Below are 23,188 nucleotides of genomic sequence, written 5' to 3'. Positions count from 1 at the left end.
AAAAAAACTGTATTTTTTTTAGATGGAGTCTTGCTCTGCCACCCAGACCGGAGTGCAGTGGTGCAATCTCAGCTCACTGCAGCCTCTGCCTCCAGGGTTCAAGTGATTCTCCTGCTTTGGCTTCCTGAATAGCTGAGATTACAGGCATGTATCACTGTGCCCAGCTACTTTTTGTATTTTTAGTAGAGATAGAGTTTCACCATGTTGGCCAGGCTGGTCTCGAACTCCTGGCCTCAAATGATCCACTTGCCTCAGTCTCTCAACGTGCTGGGATTACAGGCTTGAGCCACCATACCTGGCCTTCTTTCAGCACTTTGAATATATCATTTCATTCTCTACTGACCTATAAGGTTTCTTCTGAGAATTCCACTGTTAGTTTGATGGGCGTTCCTTTATAAGCGACTAGGTGCTTTTCTTGCTATTTTTAGAATTCCATGTATTTGATTTTTTGACAGTTTGAATATAATGTGCTGTGGAGAAGACCTTTTTGATTTGTATTTACTTATAGATCCCTGAACTTGGTGTATCTATCTGATGTGTAAAACTCTTTCTAGACTTGGAAATTTTTTACCTATTATTTTATTAAACAGGTTTTCTAACATTTTTGTTTTCTATTCTCCTAAGACACTGAAAATTTGAATATTTGGTTACTTAATGGTGTTCCATATGTCACATAGGCTTTTCTCATTCTTTTTTTTTAAAATTATTACTTTTTGTCTCACTGGCTTATTTCCAAGGGCTTTCCTTAATGTTCTGAGACTCTTTCGTGTGCTTAATCTAGTCTGTTGTTGACACGTTCAAATGTATTTTGTATTTCATTCAGTGAAATCTTCAGTCCCAGAATTCCTGTTTGGTTTTTCCTTTTTTTTTTTTTTTTTTTTTTTTTAGATGGAGTCTCGCTCTGTTTCCTAGGCTAGAGTGCTGTGTGTGGCACGATCTCAGTTAACTGCAACCTTCACCTCCCAGGTTCAAGTGATTCTTCTGCCTCAGCCTTCCGAGTAGCTGGGACTACAGGTGCCTGCCACCACACCTGGCTAATTTTTTTGTATTTTTTGTAGAGACAGGGTTTCACCATGTTAGCCAGGCTTGTCTTGAACTCCTGACCTCAAGTGATTGGCCTGCCTTGGCCTCCCAGAGTGCTCGGATTGATTACAGGCGTTAGCCACTGTGCCCAACCTGGTTTTCCTTTGTGGTATCTAGTTTCTTTAGTAAATTTCTCCCTCATGTCCTGAATTGTTTTTCCGAAGTTTTTGTATTGTTTTTCAGAATTCTCTTGTATCTTTTTTTTTTTTTTTTTTTTGAGACAGAGATGGGGTTCTGCTAGGTTGGTCTTGAACTCCTGGCCTCAAGTGATCTGCCTGCCTCAGCCTTCCAAAGTGCTGGGATTACAGATGAGGACCACAGTGCCTGGCCTCAGAATTCTCTTGTATCTTACTGGACTTCTTTAAATCAGTATTTTGAGTTATTTTTCTGGGATTTCATAAATTTCTTTTTTCCCCCCCGAGACAGGGTCTCACTCTGTTGCCTAGATTGGAGTGCAGTAGTGTGATTATGGCTCAGTGCAGCCTTGACCTCCCTGGGCTCAGGTAATCCCCTCACCTCAGCCTCTGAGTAGCTGGGACTTTAGGTTCATGCCACCACATGTGGCTAATTTTTGTATTTTTTGAGAGATGGGGTCTCACTATGTTGCCCTGGCTGGTCTTGAATCCCTAGGCTCAAGCAGTCTGCCTGCCTCAGTCTCCCAAAGTGCTAGAATTACAAGTCTGAGCTACTGCACTGGGTCAGATTTTTTTTGATTGGGATGTATTGCCCGTGAATTATTGTGGTCTTTTGGAGGTGTCATATTTCCTTGCTTTTTCACGTTTCCTGTGTCCTTACACTGGTATCTGTGCCTCTCATGTGACAATTGCTCCTTCTAGTTTTTTGAATTTTCTTTCCTAGGGGAGGACATTTTCCTGAAGATGTATTTGTGGTGTTGGTTGAGTATGGCACTTTGGCTTTGATTCTCGGTACGTGTCGTAGTGTAGTCTCTGTGTGATTTCTTTCAATGTGAATGGTGTCAGTGGTGTCTGTGATTTCTTAGGTGGCTTAGATTGTGGTTGTTAGTGGAGGCTGTGATAAAGTTTTTTTTATGAAAGAAATTTTAACTTTCAATAAAAGAGGTCTCACTCTGTTGCCCAGGCTGATCTTGAACTCCTGAGCTCAAGTGATCCTCACACCTCAGCCTCCCAAAGTGCTAGGTAGGATTACAGGTGTGAGCCACCATGCCTGGCCTGTGATAAAGTTTTGCTGAGGTCTGGGTTGCCAAGTAGGCCAGCCCTCAGACCCCAGTGGTGGCACCAGTGGGTTGAAATTGCCTGTCCTTGGGCTTCAGGGCAGTGTATGCTGGCACCAGTGTTAGCAGGTTCAGGTAAGCCAATTCTTGAGCCTCCAGGTATCTTGCTTGGGTACCAGGAATGGCACAGGTGAGCCAGACAGGTTGACAGGTTTTTAAGCCTCTGCGTACTGGGCAGGGTGTGGATGATGGCATTAGCCGTGGTAGGATAACCTTTAGGACCCAAGCTGTCTGTGCTGGTGTAGGCAGTAGCTGTGACAGGCCATTCCCCCAGGCTTGCAGGAGGCACTTGTGGTTAGTTGCCAGCTGTGGTGGTAGAGGCAGGTTGAATAGGTTCAATCTCAGACTCTGGGAGGAGTGCTTAGGTGCCAACAGTGGTGATCCTAGGCTAGGTGATCCCCAGGCCCACGGTTTGCATGCTTGGGTACTGAGGGGGATGGAGCCAGGTTGTAGGAGCCTGTCCTTAGGCTCCCCACCGGTACCCACAGGTACTGGCTGTGGTAGGCAGGGGAGAGTGATCCTCAGACTGCCATCAGAATGCTCTGGTGGCAACAGCAGGGCTTGTGATGTGGCCTTTGACCGGTAAGGGGGGGGTTGCTGTCAGTGGAAGCATTCATAGGCAGGTGGCTTGCGGGGTCACATACTTTGCTTGTGCCTTGCTCCTGCTGCTGCAGCAGCTATTGCAGGCAGTGGAATTTTTCCTCAGTGCATGAAAATGCATGGGTCCCCCTCTGCTACTGTGTAGGGAGACAGTTGCTGCCAGTGGCTGTGGTCTTGGACCCTATGGAGCAGCTATAGGTGGAGAATGTCAGTGGGGGCTCCAGGGATGTGGAGATGCAGGGTCTGTTGGGTTCCTGGGCATGACAGATTCTGGTGGGGGCTGGGCTCTCAAAATGGAGGTACACTGTACCTGCTTAGATTTGTGGGACTTAGCGTGAGCTCTCTCTGGAATAATGTTGTGTGGTTTCTAAGCACCTCTTTATGTTAGACTCAGGGCCTGCAGCAGTTGAGTGGTTCTCCCATGGCTAGGATTGTAAGAGTCTGGTGGGACTGTGGACCGCTGGAGGTCTCTCATCCTTTCCCCACATTAGGTAGTCTCTCCAGGCTCTCTGCTGATCCTGGTTGAGCAGGCTGCCTTGCCTCCTCCTCCTTTCTTGCTTTCAGTGCTTCTTGTCACCACCCTGCTGAATTCCAGTGTTCTCTCTTAGATGATCTATTTGAAGTGTGATTATCTCCTCGCTATTTTGTTCCCTTTCCATGGAAGAGGCAAGTACCATATGCATGTAGTCAGCCATCTTGAAGCTCCTCCCTTTCCTTTGTTTTTGATGAATTGATAATTGAATACTGTCTATGACTCAGACTGTAACACAGTGAGAACATAGAATCTTACCTATTGTCCTCATTGCTACAGGTATTATATCCTTATATATGTGGCATCAGCCTCAGTCCCCAGATCTTTGTGTGCCTAGTAAGCTAGGAACCGGTAATATCATGGTCAGCAAGAGAGAGAACATCCTTAACGAAATATTTAATCTTTTACTCTCTTTGGGAATATTTTTTTCAATCTTAGTAGTGATTTTTCAATCTCCAGTTGTTAAAGGTAGAATTGAAAGTGTTTACCATTCAAAAGTACTTCAGTGTTTTAGTAAAAACATACATTATAGTAAACAATGATAAATATGATTTTCAGGGAGAAAAAAAGCATGCAACTCTTTATAATAGCAAAATAGTCTGTTTACATAGGATACATATGTCCACAACCGTATCACTTTGTCATATTAACATTCCTTCACCAATATTTGCAGGGACCCATATAGTCTTAATAATTAAAATATTTTTAATTAGTTTTTAAAAATATTAGAATGGATAATGTATGCCTGCTTTAAATACAAAGGAATGATAGGGAGTTTTTTTTGTTTTTTTTTTTTTTGAGACGGAGTCTCGCTCTGTCGCCCAGGCTGGAGTGCAGTGGCCGATCTCAGCTCACTGCAAGCTCCGCCTCCCGGGTTCACGCCAGGAGTTTTAAAAGATAAAGCCTTGTTCAAAAATGAGGTAAATTTATCTGTAGAATCAGTGGACTAGATGTACAGCTTGCAAAGTGAAGGTGAGGCCACAATGCCAGCATTTGGATATGGAAACAGGGTTGAGGTGGTTCTGAATTCATGTCCTTATAAGATCATCAGGACTGAAAGAGTCACACATGAAACTGGAGACCAAATCTGTGGATACTGAGTAAAATGAGAAACAGGGATAGGTTGTCCCACCTGTTAAAGGAAGCAAACTGCAACTGATTACTGCCAGCGTGGTGACATCTGACTCCAAAGGAGACTGACAATATATATTTTTATTGTGGTTGCCACGTCCCTTACTCAAAATTGGTAGCGCTTAGGAAGAAGAGAACAGATTAATAAAAGTAGACAGCTAATGGTTTCTGCACAAACTATCACAAGAACAGAAAACCAAACACCGCATGTTCTCACTCATAGGTGGGAACTGAACGATGAGATCACTTGGACTCGGGAAGGGGAACATCACACACCGGGGCCTATCATGGGGAGGGGGGAGGGGGGAGGGATTGTATTGGGAGTTATACCTGATGTAAATGACGAGTTGATGGGTGCAGCACACCAACATGGCACAAGTATACATATGTAACAAACCTGCACGTTATGCACATGTACCCTACAACTTAAAGTATAATAATAATAAATAAATTAAAAAAAAATAATAAAATAGTAAGCATCTACTAAAAAAAAAAAAAATTATAAGAACATTACAAGAGAATTTCAGATTCAGTGGGATATGTACAGTATAGTGCTGTGGTTTGAATGTGTTCCCCAAAGTTAATGTGTTGGAAAGTTGATGCAGTGGTGTTGGGAGGTGGGGCATAAAGGGAGGTGTTTGGGTCTTGGGGACACTGCACTCATGAGTGAATTAATGCTGTTATCTTAGGAATGGGATCCATGACTCCCCCTGCCCCAGATATTTGATGCCTTCCTCCTTGTTATCATGTAGCAGGAAGGCCTTCACCAGATGCTGGTGTCTTGATCTTGAACTTCCCACCCTTCAGAACTATGAGGAAATAAATTCTATCCTTTATAAATCACCCAATCTCAGATATTCTGTTATAGCAGCACAAAATGGACTAAGACAGTAAGAGAGAGGTAGAAGTTAGGTAGAATCACAGAGAAGGGAGTGACTGACTGCTCAGAGATATCTAGGCAAATGATGCAAAGAAAACATGTGAATTGGGTCTTAAAAATACATAGAAGTTTGCTGAGAGGGGAAGGGCATGCTAGACTGAGGAATGAAACACTATGTGAAAGGGGCTGAAACTCATAATTTTGTAAATGCTGAAAACCACATGCATGACATTCTGTTGAGGTGCCAGGGATACAAAATGAAACAAGGCTGTTTCCTGTAAGAGCTTGCTATATTATAAATAAGAGAGACAATTATTTAAACAGCCAGTGTCAATGGCAGGATGTCGAGTTCTGTAGTAATCTAAATGTCCCATGTGCACTTGAGAAGAATATGATTTCTGCTGTTAGATAGTGTTCTCTGTTACAGCTAATTGGTTTATAGTGTTAAGTCCTCTTTCCTCTTTTGTCTGATTATTCTACCCATTATTGAGAATCAGGTGTTGAAGTTTCCAGTGATTATTGTAGAACTGTCTTGTTTCTCCCTTAAATTCTGTTAGTTTTTGCTTTATATATTTTGATGGGCTGTCATTACATGTTAAATGTTTATCATAGTATCTTCTTGCTATATTAAACTTTATTAATGTATAGTATCCTTCCTTGTCTCTTATACTTTCTTGTTTTATAGTCTATGTTGTCTGATGTTAATACAGCCCACCTCACTTCTCTTATGGTTCCTATGTGCATGGACTAGCCTTTTCCCTCCTTACACGTTTTACCTATTTGTGTCTTTGGATCTAAAGTGAGTCTTTTACAGATAGCATGTATTTAGAATATTTTTTTCTATTCATCTTGCCAATCTGTGTCTTTTGATTGGAGAGTTTATTTATATTAGAGTAATTACTGGTAAGGAGAGACTGCTGTTATTTTGCTATTTGTTTTCTTTATGCCTTACAGCTTTCTTGTCACTCATTTGCTGCATTACAGTCTTTTGTGCTGTATTTAATAGAATAATTCCATTCTGATTTCCTTTTGTGTCTATTCATTAGCTATTTTTTGTAGTTACCATGGGGATTGCATTTAACATTCTGAAGATAAAACACTCCAGTTTAAATCTATACCAGCTTAACTTCAATAACATACAGTAACTTCCTGTACAGCTCAATTCCTACCCCTTTTTGGTTATTTTATGCATTTGTCTCTTATGTAGGTAATAAAATGTGGAGTAACAAACTAAAGTTACAATTATACTAGCTTTTAGAGTAGTGTTTTTGTTGTGTAGTAAAGTTGTGTTTAAAAAATTACAAACCGAATAAACCTCAGAGTTACAAACCAAAGTTACAGTAATACTAGCTTTTATACTTGCCCATGCATTTACTTTTACTTTATATAGCTTCAAATTACTATCATCCTTTTATTTCAACCTGTTTGACTTCTCTTAGCATTTCATTATTCCAGTTTTAAATGTAATATTGTTAATTGGCAAATCATAATTTTATACTTTTCTGGAGTACAATGGGATGTTCTGACGCATGTATACAATGTGAAATAACATATCCATCACCTTGTTTACATATCATTTTCATAACAAGACATTTAAAATGTACTCTTAGTTATTTTGAAATATATGATACATTAATACGGCCTCAAAACTTAGTCCTCCTCTCTGAAACTTGATATCCTTTGATCAACAGCTTCCCATCCTGGCTTCTCCCCGGTCTCTGGTAACCATCATTCTACTCTCTACTTCTATGAGTTCAGCTTTTTTAGATTCCACATATACGTGAGACCATGTCTTTCTGTGCTGGCTTATTAAATTTAGCATAAAGTTCTCCAGGTTCATTTATGTTGTTGCAAATGAAAGAATTTCCTTCTTTTTTAAGGCTGAATTTCACTGTGTATATACACCACATTTTTTGTTCATTAATCCATTGATGGACACTTAAGTTGATTACATATCCTGGCTATTGTGAATAATGCTGCAATGAACATGGGGATATAGATAGCCCTTTGCCATACTGATTTTAGTTCCTTTGGATATATACCCAGAAGTGGAATTGCTGGATCATATTGTAACTCTGATTTAGTTTTTTGAGGACCCTCCATACTCTTTCATAATGGCTATACTAATTCACATCCCCACCAGCAGTGTGCAAGTGTTTGCTTTTCTCTGCATCCTCATCAACCCTTTTATTGTTCTTTTTGATAAAAGCCATTCTAATGGATCTTAGTGTTTTGAATTGCATTTCCCTAATGATTAGTGATGCTGAGCATTTTCTTATGTATCTGTTGCCATTTGCACATCTTTTTTTGAGAAATGTTTGTTCAAGTCTTTTGCCTATTCTAAAACCAGGTTGTTTTCTTGCACTGAGTTGTCTGGGGTTCCTTGTATATTTTGGATATAACCCCTTATCAGTTGTATGGTTTGCAAATATTTTCTCCCATTCTGTGTGCTGTCTCTTCGCTTTTTTTTTTTAGATGGAGTCTCACTCTGTCGGCCAGGCTGGAGTGCAGTGACGCAATCTTGGCTCACTGCAAACTCCACCTCCCAGGTTCATGCCATTCTTCTGCCAGTATAGGATTCTTAGCTGACAGGTTTTTTTTTTTTTTTTCTTCTTCTCCCCTTTAGTAGATCATTAGACCATTAGACTGTATTAGCCCACTGTGTTTTGGCCTTCAGAGTTGCTGATGAGAAATCTGCTTATAATATCATTGAGGATCCCTCATATGTGACAGATTACTCTTACTCCTTTCAAGAGTCTCTTTGTTTTTGGATAGATTATAATGTGTCTTGCTATGTGTCTCCTTGCATTCATGCTACTTGGAGTCTGTTGCGCTTATTGAATATGTATATTCATGTCCTTCATCAAATTTGGGAAGTTTTTAGCTGTTATTTTTTCTTTTTTTTTTTTTTTTTGAGACCAAATCTCGCTCTGTCACCCAGGCTGGAGTGCAGTGGTGTGATCTCAGCTCACTGCAACCTCCGCCTCCCAGGTTCAAGCAATTCTCCTGCCTCAGCCTCCCAAGTAGCTGGGACTACAGACACGTGCCACCACGCCTGGCTAATTTTTGTTTTTAGTAGAGATAGTGTTTCACCATGTTTGGCCAGGCTGGTAGCTATTAGTTTTTCAAATAATCTCTTTGCCCCTCTTCTTTTGGCACCCCCATAATGTATATGTTGGTTCTCTTGACAGTGTTTGTTTGCCTCTGTTCACTTTTCTTCAGTCTTTTTTTTTTTTTTTATGTTGCCCTATCATCACACTTGCTGATTCTTTCTTCTGCCTGCTCAAATCTTTATTTGAATCCCTGCAGTGAATTTTCCATTTTAGTTATTGCCCTCAGGAGCTGCACAGTTTCTTTTTAGTTTCCTTTGAGATTTTTTCCCTCCTCTCTCTTTTTTTTTTTTTTTTTTTTTTAAAAGACAGGGTCTCAGTTTGTCACCCAGGTTGGAGTTTGGTTGTGTGATCATGGTTCATGGGCTCACTGCAGCCTCAAATTCCTGGGCTCAAGCAGTCCCCCTACTTAAGTTTCCTGAGTAGCTGGAAATACTTTTGCTGCTATGCTTGGCTAATTTTTATTTTTATTTTTATTTTTTGTAGAAGCAGGGTCTTGCTGTTTACCACACTGGTCTTGAACTCCTGGGCTCAAGTGATCCTCCTGCCTCAACCTCCCAAAATACAAGGATTACAGGTGTGAGCCACTGCACGCAGCCTCCTTTGAGGTTTTCTAGCTCTTTACTCATCTTCCTACTTTCTTTGTACATTGTTTGCTTGCCTTTCTCTGTGTCTTCTTTTAGTTCTTTGCATACCTTTAAGGTAGCTTTTTTAAAGTCATTGTTTGTTAGGCCCATCTTCTGATCTTTCTCTGGGAAGTTTTCTGTTGGTTTATTTTTTTCCTTCATATAGGCCATACTTTCCCATTTCTTTGTGTCCCTTTTTGTTGTTGAAAACTGGACGTTTGAATCTGCTAATGTGGTAACTCTGGAAATCAGATTGTCTCCTTTCCTCAGGATTTGCTGGGTTTTTTTTTTTTTTTTGGTGCGCTTGCTTTTGTTTTTTGGGAGTCTCATTTTGTCACCCAGGCTGGAGTGCAGTGGCATGATCATGGCTCACTGTAGCCTTGACCTCCTGGGCTCAAAGGATCCTCCTGCCTCAGCTTCCTGAGTAGCTGGGACTAGAGTATGTGCCACTATGCCTGGCTAATTTTTTATTTTTTGTAGAGACAGGGTCTCACTATGTTGCCCAAGCTTGTCTAGAACTCCTAGGCTCAAGCAGTCCTCCCCCTGTGGCCTCTCAAAGTCTTGCAATTACAAGTTTGAGCAACTGCACCCAGCCCTTTTTGTTTTTTGATTGTCGTAGGCTATCTCAGATCTTTTCTGAGCCTTTGGTTTTTCCTGGACATGCACAGTGATTTTCTAAATTCCCCTGTTTATATGGCTGCTTCTGAATGTCCAAGTCCTTTAATGTCTGGCTTCCAAAAAGGGAGAAAGAGAAAAATGAAGAAAGAAAAATAAAAGGCACTGGTCTTTTAAATCCCCTTCAGCCTGGCTGCGGGGAGCAGTGGCCTCTAGCTATTGGGAGGGAGGTGAATCAGTAGTTGCCTGCTTCTGTGTATGTATCTCAGTAATCAGAAAGCACAATTAGCTGTCAGAGCATAGATACCTGATAGTTGGAGGACAGGCCTTATTGCCCTAAAGCTGTGGAACACATGCATGTCTGCCTGGGGATTGGGGAATGGGTAGTCACTGCTGAACTAAGAGGTGAAATTGACTAAAAGTAACAGCAGTTTATTTCTAACCCTTTCCCTGGAAATTGCAAGCCTTACAATGTGCTCCAGAGTTCCAAAATATTTACATAAGACAGATTATACTAGTACAATTGTTGTCTAGGTAGAGAGGAGATTCTTGTTGCTTCCTACTCTGCTTTCTCCCCAGAATCCTCTAATACATTTTTTAAAAGTTTCATTAGAGTTAGAAGAGTTCTTTTTCTCCTTAATTTTGAGGAACTCAAGAATAGTAAATTCATTATCACTCAAAATCCATTTGAGACCTTTTATTTAGCTTTCATCTTCAGTTAGCAAACATTTATAGGAGGAATTTGTGTTTCAGATCTTTCTTGCCCCCTAATGTGACAACTAAATGCTTCCAGCTAGAAGATACTGGGACTTGAAACTGGGAGATCACTTGCTATGGTTTGAATGTTCTTTCCAAATCTCCTGTTGAAATTTGATCCCCGTGTTGGAAGTAGTGCCTGTTGGGAGGTGTTTGGGTGGTGGGAGTGGATCCCTCATGAATACATTACTGCCATCCCTCTTAAGTAAGTGAGTTCTCAGTATGTTAGTTCCTGTGGGAGCCAGTTGTTAAAAAGAGCCTGATACCTCCCCGTTCTCTCTCTTGCTTTATCTCTCATCATATGATCTGTGTACATGCTGGCTTGTCTTTGCCATCTCTCATGAGTGGAAGCCTTCTGAGGTCCTCACCAGATGAAGATGCCCAATCTTGAACTGTCTAGCCATGATAATTGTGAGCCAAATAAGCCTTTTTTCTTTATAGATTAGCCTCAGGCATTCCTTTGTAGCAACACAAACGGACTAATACATACCTTAAGGAGGCTTCATCAAGTAGGTCGCATTACTACTAAGGTGTAGTAGTAGTGAGAATGGAGATACATGGATTCATTTGAGTCCTATTGAGAAGATAAAAGGGACATGATTGGGTCTGTGGGGGGTTGACGTAGTAGCATTAACTAATCCAGACTACTGGATTTATGGTGGTACTTTTTCTTGAATTATAGATCACAGAAGCAGAAAGTATTGTAGGGAAAAGTGTATGAAGGTGTGTCTATGCAATAATATTGTAGAAGTTGCAAAGTTCTTGTATACCCAGGATTTTTAAGTGAGAATGTACGGAGTGTACTGGTTCCCTGTAACTCCAGTAGGTCTTATGGCATGCATAGGCCAAATGACAATGGGAGACATGATAAACTTTAATAGGGCTGTATTAGTCTACTCTTATGTTGCTATAAAGAACTACATGAGACTGGGTAATTTATAAAGAAAGGAGGTTTAAAAGGCTCACAGTTTTCTCAGGCTGTATAGGAAGCATGGCCAGAGCAGAAGGAAGAGAGTGAAGGTGAAGGTGCCAAACACTTACTTTTTTTTTTTGTTTGTTTGAGATGGAATCTCACTCTGTCATCCAGGCTGGAGTGCAGTGGAGCCATCTTGGCTCACTGCAACCTCCGCCTCCCAGGTTCAAGCAATTCTCCTGCCTCAGCCTCCCGAGTAGCTGGGATTACAGGTGTGCACCACCATGCCTGGCTAACTGGCTAACTTTTATATTATTAGTAGAGACAGGGTTTCACCGCATTGGCCATGCTGGTCTTGAACTCCTGACCCGAGGTGATCTGCCTGCCTCAGCCTCCCAAAGTGCTGGGATTACAGGCGTAAGCCACTGTGCCCGGCCTAGCCAAATACTTTTAAACAACCAGGTCTCATGATAACTCATCATGGAACAACAACTATCACGGAACAACAAGGGGAGAAATCTGCTCCCATGATCCAGTCATCTCACAGTCATCTCTAGTCACCTGGGGATTACAATTCGACATGAGATTTGGATGGAGACACAAATCCAAACCGTATCTAGGGCTAAGTGGTAGAGTCCTAAAACCATTTTATGATAAAAATGACATAAATTCATTTAAGGCATGAGAGGGAATTGGAATTAAGTGCAGCAATTAATATGAAAAATACTCAAATGTTATGATTAGTCATAAGTTAAATATGTCTGATATTTCGGGTTAACACAGGTTTTATGTATGTAAACTCACTCAAGAGGGATGGCAGTAATATATTCATGAGGGATCCACTTCCACGACCCAGACACCTTCCATTGGGCCCCACTTCCAACATGGAGATCAAATTTCAACATGAGATTTGGAGAGAACATTGAAGTAAGCATATTCAGGTTTTATGAATATGCTTACTAGAAGAGATGACACAATCTAAACCTTAATAATAATGTAAAGAATGGGGAAATTATAGTCTTAGGGTCCTCTGTGTTGGTTTGTGTATATTCTTTTGGAAATATGTATAACTTGGAGTGACACTGAAATATGATAATTAGAAGAGGAAGGATCAGAATAATGAGGGTTTAATGTAATGAAAAACTTAGAAAACAAAACTGAGTTTGTTTAGTTCAAAAAATTGAAATTGTAATTTTAACAGTAAAAGAGACTTTTTTTATATTATCCAGTTCAATTCCCTTATGTCGTAGATAAGGAAATGGAGTTTCTGGGAGGTTGGTATGACAGGCCCTGAGTGATAACTAATGGCAGAGCAGTGGCTACAACCCGAGTGTGTGGCTAGGAGGGAAACTGAATTTATTATAAGCATATTTTGCTTATAGGGGCAGCCAAACAGGGCTGAAAACTAGGGTAAGATAAACAAGTTGCCTAAGGTGAAAAATTCTACATTTGTAATTTCATATGTAATTTCAAATGTAAATTCATATGTAATAGGTAAACATAGTATAAAATGTCAAATAATACTGAGACATTTAGGGATAGTCTGAAGGAGCTAGATGGGGTGTTACAGAAGAATTATTTTCCCTTATGAATTAGTCCCTGTGTGTGCAGTAATCAACAGTTTGCAGGCACCTGTGGAGCATTGCTTCAGTTTATGTGAGAACGATGTGACATGTTCTATGTCAAGCTTGTCCAACCTATGGGCAGCATGCGGCCCATGACAGCTTTGAATGTGGCCCAACACAAATTTGTAAACTTCCTTAAAATATTATGAGCCTTTTTTCCCCCCCTCGAATCAGCTATCATTAGTGTATTTTATGTGTGGCCCAAGATAATTCTTCTTCCAGTGTGATCCAGGGAAACCAAAAGATTGGACACCCCTGTCTATGTTAAGCCTCATAGATCTTTCTCAGGCTTGGTCTGGTTCCTATTCTCATTTTTTCCTTGAATCGTATCTCAGAGACTATATTTTACTTTGCGTCTTTAAAGTTGTTTTAACCTTCACAATCCTTTGGGGAGTTTTCTCCAGCTTTTGGAAAATTGGAGAATCTAGACAGTCTTCCTAGTGCCCTCTACCTTACAGCCCATGTAACCAAATATGGAAGCAATTTAGAGATAATAGTAAAAGGGAAATAAAAGATAGGTCATCTCTTACACTTTTCCCGTCATGCCTCTGGTTTCTAGTTTGTGACTCCTGTTTTATTTTTGAGGGTCGAGTTACTTAGGTCAGTTCTCCTTAGGTAAACCGTCATGTTTCTTTATTTATAACAGTTCTTTCCCACAGCACTTACGAGTTAGAGGTGGTTTAGGTTGAATAAAATCTCTGCTTCCATGCCTCAGGAAGGTAATTCCCAGAACCTTCACAATGGATGACAAATACATCAGTAAGCTCTCCCCCAATATTAGTGCTTCCCTTTTTGGCATCACCCTTTGTGAGGAGAATAAAACCAGAATCCACAGTCTGTATCTTAAAACCAGTGGGTATAAATTTCTTATGCTGCTTCTCTGGATCTGTCTTGTTTTATACCTGACACCTGGCCTGTCCCCAGGATCATTATTCTTTTTGTTCTTTACACCTTTAGAGTTCAAGGCAGGCCATTTGTTTTTACATTACATTTAAAAATAAATTGTTTATATGGAGGATTCTGGGAGCTAAGAGTTTATAAAGTGAAAAGATGGGTAGTTTTATTGATCCAGCCAGAGTTGGCTAAATGTATGAACAGGTAGCTGCACATTGGACCTAATTTACAAATGTGCAGTTGGCATAGTTTTTGATGCTGATGGAATCAGGATAAGTTTAAAGTCAGTCAGCAGTATAGATAAAATAATATTAGCAAGGAATACAGAACTTTTCCCACAAGCCTGAAAGCTTTTCCAGGATAGACACTATACTTGATTTAGCTTTGTAAGCTATATAGCTCATACTGTACCTGGCACATATTAGTAGGACCTCAAAAATAACTAGTAAATATAGTAAAATCAGTAGTTTGGTTGTTTATAAGCTCCATATAGCATTCATTCTTAGCTTTCATTAAGCCCAATCCAAAATGTAGACATACATGTTGTAAAACTGGGAATGTCTGTTATTGCTAGTGTTAGGGTTTCCTTAATTCTCCCTCTGACGTTTTTATCCTTTTGTTCATTTTTCTCCATCTGGAATCTTTCATACAGAGGTTTTTTTTTTTTTTTTTTTTTTTTTTTTGTCTCTTTTAAATTTGATACTCTTCAGTCCAGGTGCCTATTGTTCTGTATATTTTCCTTATTTGTTTTGTTTTAGCAGGCAGGTAATTTTTGGTTTACATAATGAAAACTTCACATAGAATCTGGATTGAGAATTTACTAGACTCGGGGCTCAAAAAATGGAATTTAATCCTCTCAGCTTCATTGTCAGGTTTTACATGGTGACATCTACTCTGAAGTTTTCATGCTGTCAAGTTAAGGCCATTGGGAAAAGAGAGTATCTTTCCAGTAGCTCCTACAGACATCCCAGGAGTCTTTCTGAGTGAATAACTTGGGTTTTAAGTTCATTCTTGAATTAGTCACAAGAATAAGGGAATTTAACATTCTGATTGATCATGCGGTGAGTTGCATATTCTACTCTTGAGTTGATGGAACTCTACCTGAATAATTTAGAAATAGAATTGGGGGATGGGGTTGTGGAGAATAGTTAATCAGAAGAAAGTTGAGATATTGTTACAAAAAGAAGAGAGAATGGATGCTGGTATAGCTTAAAAGTAGCTTAATTTTCATTGACTTAATTTTGATTTTTAAGGAGTCATTGAGATTTTCTACATTATTTTTAAAAATTATCAAAGTAGTATATGAACATAAAGTCCCAAATAGTGCCACAGACATAGCTATAACAAAAATAGCGTTTCTTTGTTCTCCCCCTTGTTTATCCTCTGCCTTGACTCAATGGGTAATCGCTTTCAATTTTTTAAAGCTGTTTCTTCTGATATTCTTTATAGATATGAGAGTTGACAATGTGCTAGCAGCCCTCACTCTCAGCACCTCCTCAACCTCGGCGTCCACTCTGGCGGCGCTTGAGGAGCCCTTTGGCCCCCCCTTCAGCCCTCCACGGCACTGTGGAAGCCCTTCTCTGGGCTAGCGGAGGCAGAGCTGCCTCCCTCTGCTTGCCAGGAGGTGTGGAGGAAGAGGCGCGGGCGGGAACCCGGGCTGCGCGCGTGGCGCTCACAGGCCAGGGCGAATTCTGGCGGGCGCGGGCTCAGTGGGCCCCGCACTCGGAGCAGCGGGCTCCGCCGGCCCAGGGCAGTAAGGGGCTTAGCACCCGGGCCAGCAGCTGCAGAGGTTGCGCCGCATTTCCCAGCAGTGTCGCCTGCCGGTGCTGCACTCAAATTCTTGCTGGGCCTTAGCTGCCTCCCCAGGGGGCAGGGCCCGGGACTTGCATCCCGCCCTGTCTGAGCTCCGCCCCTGCTGTGGGCTCCCGCTAGGCCAGAGCCTCCCCAACGGGCGCCGCCCCCAGCTCCGTGGAGCTCAGTCCTATCGACAGCCCAAGGGCTGAGGAGTGCAGGCACGGCTTGGGACTGGCTGGCAGCTCTGCCTGCAGCCCCGGTGCAGGATCCACTAGGTGAAGCCAGCTGGGCTCCTGAGCCGGTTGGGGACTTGGAGAACCTTTGTATCTAGTGGGAGGATTGTATGTGCACCAGTCAGCAGTCTGTATCTAGCTAATCTGGTGGGGACTTGGAGAACTTTTACGTCTAGCTAGAGGATCATAAATACACCAAGCAGCTCTCTGTGTCTAGCTCAAGGATTGTAAACGCACAAATCAGCACTCTGTGTCTAGCTCAGGGTTTGTAAATACACCAATTGGTACTCTGTGTCTAGCTAACTCTGAGTCCAGCTAACCTAGTGGGGACTTGCGGAACTTTTCTGTCTAGCACTGTGTCTAGCTCAAGGATTGTAAATGCACCAATCAGCACTCTGTCAAAACGGACCACTCAGCATTCTGTCAAAACGGACCAATCAACTCTCTGTAAAATAGACCAGTCAACTCTCTGTAAAATGGACCGATCAGCAGGATGTGGTTGGGGGGTGGTGGGGTGGTCAGATAAGGAAATAAAAGCAGGCTCCCTGAGCCAGCAGGGGCAACCGGGTTCTCTTCCACATTGTGGAAGCTTTGTTCTTTCCCTCTTTGCAGTAAATCTTGCTGCTGCTCACTCTTTGGGTCCATGCTGCTTTTATGAGCTGTTAACACTCACCAGGACGGTCTGCAGCTTCATTGCTGTCAGGAAGACCATGAACCCACCAGAAGGAAGAAGCTCCAGACACATCTGAACGCCTGAAGGAACAAACTCTGGACATACCACCTTTAAGAACTGTAACACTTAGGAGGCCGAGGTGGGCGGATCACGAGATTAGGAGATCCAGACCATCCTGGATAACATGGTGAAACCCCATCTCTGCTAAAAATACAAAAAATTAGCCAGGCGTGGTGGCAGGTGCCTGTGGTCCCAGCTACTCAGGAGGCTGAGGCAGGAGAATGGCGGTGAATCCCGGAGGCGGAGCTTGCAGTGAGCCAAGATCATGCTACAGCACTCCAGCCCGGGTGAGAGCCAGACTCCGTCTCAAAAAAAATATAAAATAAAATAAAAAAATACTCACCGTGAGGGTCCGTGGTTTCATTCTTGAAGTCAGTGAGACCAAGAACCCACCAATTCCGGACACAGATATGTGTCTAAATAATATATATATATATTATCTTTTAGTTCATTTCTATTAAGATAAATGAAGATACAGTCAGCCCTCCATATATCTGGGTTCTGCATCCACAGATTCAGCCAACCACAAGTAAACATTCTGGAAAAAAAACGCTAATTAAAATATACAAACAAAAAACCCAGTACAGTGAAACAACGATTCACATTTTATTATATTAAGTATTATAAGCAATCTAGAGATGACAACGTATACAGGAGGTTGTGCATAGGTTATGTACAAATACTAGGCCATTTTCATATAAGAGACTTAAGCATCTCTGGATTTTGGTATTGAAGAGGAGGAAACTGTAACTGATTTCCCTTAGATTAAGCTTACCCAACCTGTGGCCTGTGGGCTGCATGCAGCCCAGGATGGCTTTGAATGCAGCCCAACACAAAGTCATAAACGTTCTTAAAACATGATGAGATTTTTTGGTGATTATTTTAAGCTCATCAGCTGTCGTTAGTTTAGTGTATGTTATGTGTGACCCAAGACAGTTCTTCCAATGTGGCCCAGGAAAGCCAAAATATTGGACAGTCCTGCCTTAGATACTGAAGGCAAGCTGTATTAATTCATGTAACCTTTCTTGGCCTCATTTTCTTGATAAAATGATATATATTCAGTGTTTTCATTAATGACCATGTAACCATGTGAGTATTGTTTATTACTGGCTTACCTCATATGATTAAATTTCTTTTCTTGTTTAACTTAGTTTTTCTTGAAATTTATAAAGTTCTCATTAAATAAATGATGGTTGATCCATACAATGGACTACTCAGTGCTAAAAAGGAATGAAGTACTGATTTACACAACAACACAAATGAAGCAAATACATTATGTTAACTGGAAAAGCCAGACTCAGCAGCTACATAAAACATTCTGGAAAAAGCAAAACTACATAGGGACAGAAAATAGATCAATAGTTGTCACAAACTAATGGTTGGGGATGGGTTTGAATACAAAGCAAGAAGCAATTCTTTTTTTTTTTGTTGAGAGGGAGTGATAGAACTGTTCTTATTTAGATTATGGCGGCGATTACATAACTCTTGTGTTTGTCAAATTTTATTCACACCAAACAGTATAAATGTCACTGTATGTAAAATAAACAGCAAAAAAAATATGGCCCTATTTTTATCCATCTATTATGTATCATTCCTCAATATATATTGACAGAGTTTTGCAGATCTTACAAATACTGACAATGTAATTGAATTTCATGTAGCCTCTGGAATCTCCAGTGAAAAAGGAAATTAACATCCTAGTATTATGAAAATAGTTTTGGCTCCATAGACTCCTTAAGAGATCCATTTTAGTAACCCTTAGAGAACTGCTAATGTAAATACATGAATAATGCTAGACAAAACATGTTCTTTCCCAAGCTACTTTTATAAATTCTGTAGGTATAGCTATATATTAATGACACCAAGTTAGTCAAATCATTTAGTCAGTCATATTGTGTATGATGTGTAAACTCTGAGGAAGGATACTGTTTGCTGTGTATATAGGTCATGATAAATAGGACCTTTTTTGGCAAGTCAGTAGTTATACTCTAAGGAAAAGGTAAGGAACCAGCTAGCAATAAAATAAAATTCTAAAGGGAAATCTCTTGTTCAGTTTTGGATTCTGTTGTACTTTAACACATAACTTGACAATTTCCTGCTTCTGATAAGAATCAGCTAAGTAACAATACCCAAGTGACTAAGTCCGGAAGTTTGGTTGGGGTACAGATCTTGCAGTAAACAATGAAGGGGGGAAAAAGTCCCCGATTAACTAACTTGGATATGCTGTAGGTAATGCAAAAAGACAAGGCAATTCATAAGATGATTTTATTCTCTTCAACTTTTTAAACCTTAGTATCTCATCAAGTAATTTTTATTGGCAAATACTCTTACTAATGAAACAACTGATGAAACAGATTCCTCCACTGGGAAAACAAAAAATTACAGGCTAGTCAGAAATAAAGGCTACTTAAAAATTAGGGTTTTTTTTTTTTCTAAAACAGTGTACGTCAAATAAAATTCCATCTAATTCTGTCGACTTTTGGAAATATCACTTTGAAATCATCCCCAGTATGAGAAGGCACAAAACAATGACAAAGGCAAAAGTACTGTGCATACCACAATTCATTCACTTATTCACTCAACAAATGTTTACTGAGTGGTTAGTAGAGACTAGGAGACAGAGCCAAGGAATGAGAATAAAGAAAGATAGGCAAAAAGTTTGCTCTTAAAAAAACCTCAACTATAATTCTGTTTCTTCAACAAACTTATGTCTTAGATATATGACATTACTCTCTATATGATTATTTTGTTAGACATTACAAAATATTACTTTTATTACCCCTCTGAACTATAATAAACTGATCCAAGATCAGTATCATCCTATAATCTGAAGATTATTACATTTTATCAAAAGAAAGAAGCCATTATGTGACTGCAAAAGTAAGAGCAATAAATAATCTTGCCAAATTATGGGCAAATTAGATATAAACCACCAATTATGAAAACATGTAACATAATGAATTTAATATCATAATTAACATGTAAGTACCTTAATCTAATTCTTACTGTACTATATGGGAATTACGCATAAATGGCCTTACAGTTTATTGTAATCATATTTTTAAATTTCTAAAAAATTGTAAAAACAAATGTTATGAACTGAATTTTGTCCCTTCAAAAATTCACACATTGAAGTCCTAACCCCTAGTAGTTCATAATGTGACTATATTTGGATATAGTGTCTTCAAAGAGGTAACTGAGGTAAAATGAGGTCGTTAGGATGGACCTTAATCCAGTATGACTCCTTTTCCTGGTTCACCTGGCTGAAAATACTGGCATTAAGTACATTCACATTGTTGTACAACCATCTATTTCTAGAATAATCTTCATCTTGCAGAACTTAAACTCTGTACCTATTAAACAATAAGTCCCCTGTATATAGATAGCCAAACTACCAATCATGTATGAGAGAACAAAATCATTTTCAGATACACATTCTAAAAAAATTTAATTCCAATATATTCTTAACTCAGGAAACAACTAGAGGACGTGCTCCAGCAAAACGAAGGGTAAAGCAAGAAGTAAGACATAGGATCTAGGAAGCAGAGGAACTGTGGGCAGTAGTTCCAATAGTGGTTTCATTTTCTAAACTTTTGCTGTGGTGTTTGCATCTTTGCTTTATGGAGGGATGCGTGGGGCTTCAGTGGTGTTTATATTGTACTTCATTTCTTAATGCCTTTGTGATGCTTCTTTGGATATTCCATGCATTTCCAATTTGGGAGAGCCCAGTACTTATGTTGGTCCATAACTAGAATTAAAGATGTCAAAGGTAAACTGGACACTAGTTAAAATGGTAAGGATAGATTTTATTAAGTAACTACTGCAGTAGGGAAGAGAGTCCAGTGTGAACTCAACTCACTTTGGCCAAAACAAAAGGGGAAGAGACTTTTTAAAGGTTGAGTGTACTAAGGGAAAGACACTGCTAAGGAAAAGAAAGGTGATTTTTTTGTTTTGTTTTTGTTTTTGTTTTGATATGGAGTCTGTCTCTGTCGCTAGGCTGGAGTGCAGTAGCGTGATCTCAGCTCACTGCAATCTCTGCCTCCCAGGTTCAAGCGATTCCCCTGCCTCAGCCTCCTGAGTAGCTGGGACTACAGGCACACACCACCACACCTGGCTAATTTTTTTGTATTTTAGTAGAGACTGGATTTCACCATGTTGGCCAGGATGGTCTCAATCTCCTGACCTCGTGATCTGCCCGCCTCGGCCTCCCAAAGTGCTGGGATTACAGGAGTGAGCCACTATGCCCGACCAGTGAGTGGTTTTTAAGGGGAGTAGGTGGTCCATGTGAGTAGGCAATCCGGGTTTGTTATTGGTATTTATCTGGAAGAGAAACAAACTTGTATTTATGACAGGAGGCAGTGATGCAAATTAGGCCCACCACTCACCAGGGACTGGGAACAAAAGTGAAAGTTATCTTTTTGATTGTTTGCATTTCAAAGAGATAGTTCTCAGGTCCTTGAGAAGATAGTTCTCGATGGTAGAAGATTTATGTCACAAAGGGGCAGAGAAAGGATTTATAATTTCAAGCTTTCTAAGGTAACTGCTCTAAATGGGGGTTCAGGCAACCAATCTGCCTATCACCAGATTTTGGCTGGAACAAATGGTAAATTCTGGCTGTGTGGAACCTTTTCAGGTAAGGAACTTTATGGAGTTGGAGTCATTATTCTAGGATATAGGGGAAAGATATGAACAAGTAGTTCACACAGACAAAAGTAAATATCCCTTAAATATAGGAAAACATATCACTGTAATAAGAGAAATACAAATTACAACTCTGAAACACTATTTCTCCCCTATTAGATTGGCAAAAATCCAAAAGATTGACAACATAGTTTGTTGGCAAGGCTGTGGGGAAATAATCACTGATGTATTAGGAATTTTCAAAAATAGTTTATGAATACAGAATTTAGCAATATCTCACAAAACTATACAAACCTTAGCTATAACTCAGCATTCTTCTATGATTCCAACCCAAAGGTACACTAACAGAAAATCAAAATGACACATATATGAGGCTGTTCATTGCAGCATTGTTTAATCCCAGAAAATTAGAAACAACCCATTAACCTTCAGTAAGGTCTAGTTGAAGAAAGTGCTATTTACATAATGATGAAGCACTCTGCAATTGTTAGAAGCAGTAGATATATTAGTAAAGGAAGTCTCATATGCTGCTGTGGAATGATCTTAAGGATATATAGTTAAACTAAAAATGAAAAGATTCAGACAGTATAGTCTATGCCTGTGTGTATGCGTGTGCATGCGCACCTGTGTGCGTGTGTGTGTGTGTTTTGTTGTGGGGGTAGATAAAAATTAGAATTTTTAATTTTCTTATATATTTTTCTTGAATACTTTCCTTAAAATATTTTCTTAAAAAAATAGAAACATAAACCAAAACAAATAAATGACTGTCCAGTTGGGTGGATGGGAGAGGGGAGCGATAAGAGAAGGTATGGAAGAAGACCTCTAAGTATTTTAAATATGTTTGATATTTAAACATATTTAATGTTTAAACATTAATATAAACACTATTAAACATAATGTTGAAACATGTTTGATATTTAAACATCTACCTTGCTTGATAGTTTAGCTTTTAGAACCATCCAAATGTTTTACATAATTACGAAACAATTATATTTTAAAAAGGGAAAATAAAGTGATCTTCAAAAAATGGAAACTAGTGAGCTTAACTCTACGTGCAGTTGGTGTCATAACCACACAGAAGTATGTATTCTACCTTTTCTGTAAGGTTGTATGTCTTAAGGTAATAGAACAATTAGGCAAAATTTTTCTTCGAGAATAATCACAGTTTCTGAAAGCAGGTAGAGCTAGCGTATCATCATTTTTGAAATAGTTGATCTAGGCAGTGATCAGTGGTAGGTAAAACCATTGGGTAGAGGTTTGATGGGGGAACTTTATAATGGATAAATCAGTTCAGTGCTACAAATCTACCATTCAGTCTTAACATCACAGAAAACGGTTCAGGCAGACATAATGTGCCTACTAATAAATGGCAGTAAGAAGTACACAAGAATACTTACGAATTATTCTTGCAACAATGACAAAACGACTTAGAAAAAGCAAAGCCTCTAGAAATAATTACGAGTTTATAGGGGATAGAGGGATAGAGGAACACTATGAAAATACACATTAGCCAAACTCACGATGTGAGAAATGCTACAGGACAAATGAAGCCAGCTTCTTAAATAAATGACATAGAGTGGGGAAAGAGAATGGTGTCAGAGACTTAAAACATATCAGCTTAAGTACAGTATATCAACTTAGTTTGGATCCCAGTTCACACCAACTGTAACAAATGTTTAAAAAAATACACTCAGCAAAAATTGAATATTAGCATTAGATGAAGTAAGTGTTGCAGGAGTTCTTAATAAAGAAACACCTTTTCAAAATGAG

At 39.7% G+C, this 23,188-nt stretch overlaps 1 protein-coding gene across 8 annotated transcripts in view; it reads left to right on the top strand.

Annotated features, from left to right (window-relative positions):
* The window catches only part of NCK1 (NCK adaptor protein 1), a 92,548-nt gene that overhangs the window by 44,391 nt on the left and 24,969 nt on the right, over positions 1-23,188 (top strand). For 4 of the 8 annotated variants that reach the window (XM_073023591.1, XM_073023593.1, XM_073023592.1 and 1 more), the window contains one exon: positions 9,075-9,165. The exons of the other annotated variants lie outside the window; for them this stretch is intronic. The gene's annotated coding sequence lies outside the window, so the exon portion shown is untranslated. The remainder of the gene's footprint in view (positions 1-9,074; positions 9,166-23,188) is intronic. 8 annotated transcript variants of the gene reach the window in all.

Source organism: Chlorocebus sabaeus, chromosome 15, assembly GCF_047675955.1.
Source record: "Chlorocebus sabaeus isolate Y175 chromosome 15, mChlSab1.0.hap1, whole genome shotgun sequence".
Classification (NCBI taxonomy): Eukaryota; Metazoa; Chordata; class Mammalia; order Primates; family Cercopithecidae; genus Chlorocebus; species Chlorocebus sabaeus.
This window is presented reverse-complemented; position numbering and strand designations above follow the sequence as displayed.